This window comes from Antrostomus carolinensis, unplaced genomic scaffold (assembly GCF_000700745.2).
Source record: "Antrostomus carolinensis isolate BGI_N321 unplaced genomic scaffold, ASM70074v2 scaffold1354, whole genome shotgun sequence".
Taxonomy (NCBI): domain Eukaryota; kingdom Metazoa; phylum Chordata; class Aves; order Caprimulgiformes; family Caprimulgidae; genus Antrostomus; species Antrostomus carolinensis.
In genome coordinates, this window is record NW_010312635.1 from 10,607 (window position 1) to 16,753 (window position 6,147).

The following is a 6,147-nucleotide window of genomic DNA, read 5'->3' on the forward strand; positions in this document are numbered from 1 at the left end:
CTTCTGAGAGACCAATAGCTTGTTGTTCGTGCTTTAGCAGTACAAGTCTTAAATATATTTAATATTTTTTTCCTCCTTATTAACTTTCCTATGTATTTCCTTAGGATACTGAAATTAAAACACTACTTTAAGCAAAAGTTCACAATTGCTTGCAATTGGAACTGAAGAATGCTTTTTCTTAATGAGTAGCTAAGTCAATATGTCTGTACGTGCTTGTTCTCATGTGGTCCCATAACCCAGAGGTGAAGCAAACACAAGTTACACAAATACCTGCTTGTCCTGACTTCAGTGAAAGTGGATTTTTAGCTGTTTATTTATCTGGAATGTTGTGTTTTGGCTTACCTTAACCCCTTGGTTTGGGTATGTATCTTAGCAAAGTAGTCTGGCAAAGCACAGATATTTTAACCCTGTTGTAGCAATTTGTGAGAACCTTGCGACTGTCCTGTACTTCGGCAAGAGTTTGACTGTATGATCCTTGTGGGTCCCTTCCAACTCACAACATTCTGTGATAATTTTTGAGGTACTAAAGGTGCCTGCTGTTTTATCCAATTTTAATTGTGTACCCATATCTCACTGGGAATAATTCATAACGTACCAAAATCTTGATATATTTTACTTATATTTGGCTCTTCACTGCCCTATATGCAGTAACTTGTATTCTGGGCAATTCTGAGCAAAACCCTTTGGATGTGGTTTCTGCAGCAGGTAGCTATAGTATCCTCTCCAAGTAGGTGGCAAAATTGTCTACTGAGTTGTACATAATAAAGCTTTTCTTTTCTGGTCCATCAAGAGCAGTGGATATAATCAAAGCCAGATGAACTTTAAGAGTTTCTGATTGCTCACCGTCTCTTTGATCAGTTCTAAGCAGGGAGCTAAATTCCCAGTAGCACTTTTTTGACTTTTTAGAAGAACAAAATTAACCCAATCAGTTTCCTAAACACTTGGAAAATACTCTAGATACCTTTTATATTTTCCTAGTTTGAGCTAATAAGGTAACATACTCTTTATTTCTGCTTGTATTAGGTAACAAATGAATTTATGTATAATTTATTCACAGACTAATGTAACCCATGTTCAGAATGTTTCCTTTCTTTCAGTATGTGAAATTCTTTCAGTATGTGAAATGTGAATAATTTCATTTTGTGGCATGTTGTTTTGGGCAATGTGAGGGAAAGTTAACTGAATTTCCTATGATATACCAAGTAACTCATAAATGCCTTGAAGACCTCCAGTGAAACCAGGTTCTTGTTGGGTAGTCAATATGCATTTGAGTGAGCTGTAGTGCAGTGTGTCAGTTGTTCTTGGGCTTGGGTCTGTCAGTACTATCTACAAGATGTTAAAGTGCACGGTATTACAAGCTCTACTAGGAATTTCTGTCAAGACAAAATAGTTGTGCCAAGAGGATCATAAGATCTGTTGAAAAAATGCTGCTCAAGCTGATTGTGATGCTGGTTTCTCTAGTGTTAACAAAACCTGTACGGATTAATCCATAACTCCTGCACTTTTCATGTGTGCCTGTTTCTCTTAACTATTAAAATGATGAGCTGTTGATAAATTGCAGATGAATGTTAGTGACTTTCCAGAATATACGATATGTTTGATCATGAGAAGAAAAGCAAACTGGGATAATAAGCAAAGCTGTGTCTCAGTTCAAAGTTGCTGAATATCTTCATGGTTATTTTGTAACAGGAACAGTGGAAGTGATGAAGAGGAAGTTTTTGCTTTGCAGATCACTAATCAGAGGGTGTCTTGTTTCTGTCCTCTTCCAGAAATCGAGGCCAAGGAAGCTTGTGACTGGCTGCGGGCTGCCGGGTTCCCACAGTACGCACAGCTGTATGAAGGTAGGCACCTAAGCTTGCAAACTGATCATCCCCTGGCAATTTTTGGACAATAAAATGTAATATTCTCCAATAAATAAGGTTCAGTGGCACAACTGAAGTGCCAGTACTCAAGATGTTTTTTCAGGGACTGGCCTGCTTTCTGCTACCTGCTGCACACATAGATGTACCAAACCCAATGACACTCTGAAACACTCTTGCAGTTTAAATTTGTTCCAGGTTTCTGTTTTAGTCGGAATCTTCCAAATATCCTCATAGCACAAATCATATGTTAGCACCATGGTAGATTCCCAGTAGTTAAAACATAAATGAACCATATTTTTGTAAATAATCATCCACTGCTATGAGCCCAGTCTTAGAGAAACACAGAAGGTATGCCCAGCTCTGCTGGCCAGCTCTCCTAATGGAGCAGAGGTAGGAAATTCTGTGTATGAGTGGATACATCTATTCCCAAGACCTGTGTGGTTTTTCAGAACAGTTTGAGTTGGTTTTAGACACAGGCTCACTATGAAGGGGCAAAAAAGAACACACAAGCCATTGTTGTGCAGATGTGCAGCACCTCCTTGAAGAGATGGCTGACTCCTGCACTCACCACATTTGTCCTTCTGTGGCATGGATTCATTTTGTGTGTCCACTTTTACAAAGGTTTTGCTCGAGCAAAACTATTGTCTTCATTTCCTCTCTAACCTACTAGGAACTTGCAGTTTTGTCATGCAGTTCTTAGACTCTGATGCAGAGTAACATACAGAAGTTTGTTTTAAAGTGTGATATATATCCTAGAGGTCGTTTTTACATAGCTATATTATTGTTTAGAATTTCTCCTCCACGCCGCTTAAAATTACTTGCATTGTAATGAAATTATTATGCACTCTTATCTGCCTCTTCTTTTTTATAAAACAAACTCCAGCTGCTGCTTGTAAGAATGAGCATAGAAAGTCCATTATTTACAGTGAGTAACTGTTGGAAATTACACCAAATGCTGAGCTGACCTTCTTGAAATATGATCTTGTTGAGCTCTGATTTGCAGCTGCATTGGCAATATGAGACAATAATAGCACTTTCAGAAGCAGCACTTAGCAAAACTTTTCTTTGCCTGTTCAGAAATTAAATTTCCTTTTATTTTTTTTTTTTTTGTGCCAATGGAGATGCCAAGATTTTCTTGTGATGCAAAGCTGGTACTGTACTTCCAGTCTTTGTTAAAACTGAGGACAAGACTCTCAGCTGAATATGTGGGCTTCATGTTATGCTGACCTGTGAATCTCCTAAGAAATTATTTACATTCAGAAAACATGATCTACCTATGGTTACCATTGCCCTACCTAAAGACTGTAAACTTACATAAAGTTTGTAATGTAGGACCATGTCCTACCTAACATCAAAAGGACCGCAGAGGTGAGAGCAAGGCCAGCTGTACCCATTGAAAAGACAGCTGTCCTTATATGAAAACAATATACTATTGTCCTTTGCAGGCCCCCCTGACAGCAGCAGCAACAACAAAAACAGCAGCAGTATAAATTAAGCATTTAAAAAAAAAACGGACTTGTGCAGAATATCAACTTCTTCCAAATCACCTCTCTCATTTAAGTTTTCCCCTATGTTTTGTTGTGGGCACTCGCGTTCTAACATTCTCAGAGGAAAAACTTACATCAACACTGGTGAAAAATGCCACTTGAATGTGCTCAACCCATCTACTTGCTCCTTGGACTTAAAATAGTGAAGGGGAGACCTATGAATCAGCTGGGTTCTGAGAAATCACCTCTGTGGAGTGGTCCCACGCAGTACGCATTTAAAATTGAGATTAATCAGTGAGCCTTTGTCAGTTGCTTTGCTAAAACTGCAATTTTCTGTAGAAAAGCTAGAATTTCTTGCATTTCACGGAATATGCCATGATTTTTATTCCTGAGGCAAAATCGGGACAAATTGTTCATTTGAGAGATTTATCTATTGGTATAAAAAAAGCCAGAATATTAATTACCTTTCCACGAATTAACACCAGTCCTATTATTTTCATCACTTCAGCTCACTCTTTCTCAGTCTCTGGAGATTAAAATATTTTATAGACAGTCACTTGGACCAGGAATGTTGTATGCAAGTGCAACAGTATATTCGGAGTGTGTTCTTGTATTGCTGTGTGCCCTGAACACGCAGTGGCTTTGGTGGGAGTTTTTGGCTGGGCGAAGAATGCCAGATCAGGACCTGTATGACAGTCAGGAATCTGTGGAGGACAGTGAATAATATATATGTGGTTGCTGCTTCAGAGCTGTAGTAAATTTTCAGCTCTCTGCCAACATTGTTTCCTCCCCCTCACTCTCCCAGTTGTTTATCTAAATAATCTCCTGAGGCAAGGAGGCAGTATGGGCTCCTCACAGCTTGGCTTGCTTTCATTTCGGTCCATATCTCATTAATGTTTTAACAGTGTCAGACTTCTAAATAGCCTGAATAACAGCTAAGGAGATTTTGTTTTTCATTCTTTTCCAGCGATTTTGGGTTTGCTGATCTTTCTTCTTTAATGTGAGGTATTAGTACTTTGATGGAGAATGTTGTACATTTTAAGTAAAGCTAGCCTGAATCAGTTTCAGCTTCTGATGTCGGATAGGGAGCTCACATTTGCCTCTTCCCCTCTCCCATTGTTTCATCTCTGCTTTGCTTATTTTTCCCTCATTTTGCATATGAGCTTTCAGTTATCAAAGCTGCATGTCAAAAGCTTGTACATGAAAAGGAAACATCTCTGGCGTTTGAGATGGTAACATGTTTACCTGTGAAGTGCCAATCACTGGCATCTTGGTGAGCTCAACTGGAAGCAGATGGTTGTTTTGAAATAACTCTCCAATGGGAGTAAGAGTTGTTTTGATTCCTCATCTGTCTCTCTTCCTACAGATCTCCTTTTTCCAATTGACATTGCTCTAGTCAAGCGAGAGCATGACTTTCTGGACAGAGACGCTATTGAGGCCTTATGCAGGTAGGTGAAAAAAAAATCGCACTACATTTTGAAACAAAACTCTTCCTGTGTCATAGAAAGTATAACCTGGGAAAAGCATAACCTCAACTGAATTATGTACCATTAAATAACCATTTGCTTTAGACCTTTTTATCATCCAATGTCAGTATGTAATTTTCATTATAATACTACATTGGGCTAAGTGATGTTTGGGGATCTTATTTAAAATAAAGTTGGGAGGGAAGTGGCAGAAGTCTCTGTGACAGGTATTTATTTCATAGGCATATTTTTTATTATTATTCTTAATTTGCTTTCATTACTAATTCCTGAATAAGTTAGGCATATAAAAGCAGAGCTGTGCTGGCTACAGCCATCTGCACACACAACTGTAGCATCAGTTCACATACAGGAATTATTTTTTGGGAGTGGTATTAGCAAAGTCATGCTGCTGCACTCCATTACTCTCCTTTCTTATGTTGGTGAGCAGCTATGTATACAAACCCTCATGCTGACCTCAGGACATCACCCTATGTGCACTGTGATCACCAAAGTGAGCGTGAGTATGGCTGTAAGGGATAATGTGAGCCAGTCTGAGTTTACCACCACTGCAAGGGCTGGCCTGCTCTCAGCCATGTGCTCCCATTATGTATCTTTACTGTTTATGGGCTCCTTCTACAAACCAGTTCAACTCACTCAACCCGCAGAAAGAGTCTGGATAGTTCCTTGCTGGGTTAATAAATTAAATCAGTCCATGGCATAATGAAGTTCAGAATAGGAGTGAAGGATGAGGCAGGACCCTACAACCAGCTGCAAGGGCTGGAGGAGGGAAGGGTAGAGAAAAAAGAGGGAGCAAGACTTGCTGGTGTGTGGCAGCATGTTTTTACAGAACTCCAGCCTCAGCAATACCAATTTTATCATAAGAAATTACAGTGGCCTCATCTGACACTTACCCATCCATCAGTTACCTCCTCTAGTGTGAATCCACAATCTTAAATGGCAAAAAGTGCCTTAACTTTTCATATCTCCTATTACCTAGAAATTAGTGCAGTTTTCTGCTTCTGTCCTCCATTGTGGCAACTTTCCATATTGTCTGTGAAATGAATGCTTTTAGATACTGCATGCATAATGACTGCAACTCTAAATGTCAGCAATTCTAATGAATTACAAAACCCATATAAGAAAGGCTTTAAATTTATAGTGTTCTCATGCCCTCACTGCCATACTTGGAAGGGAAAAAGAGGGACTGGAATTCAAAGTTCTTCAGAAATATTTACAAGATTTTCAAACTGAGAAAACAGATTTGTTGTCCAGTCTCTAGGAGGAGAAAAATCTCATTAATGTTAAAATCACACTCAAGATGTGCTCTACTCG

At 39.0% G+C, this 6,147-nt stretch overlaps 1 protein-coding gene across 1 annotated transcript in view; it reads left to right on the forward strand.

Annotated features, from left to right (window-relative positions):
* The first annotated feature begins 1,768 nt into the window (after positions 1 to 1,768).
* The window catches only part of DLC1 (DLC1 Rho GTPase activating protein), a 24,807-nt gene continuing 20,428 nt past the window's right edge, over positions 1,769 to 6,147 (forward strand). Inside the window, exons 1-2 of the mRNA XM_010167045.2 lie at positions 1,769 to 1,841; positions 4,716 to 4,797. The gene's annotated coding sequence lies outside the window, so the exon portion shown is untranslated. The remainder of the gene's footprint in view (positions 1,842 to 4,715; positions 4,798 to 6,147) is intronic.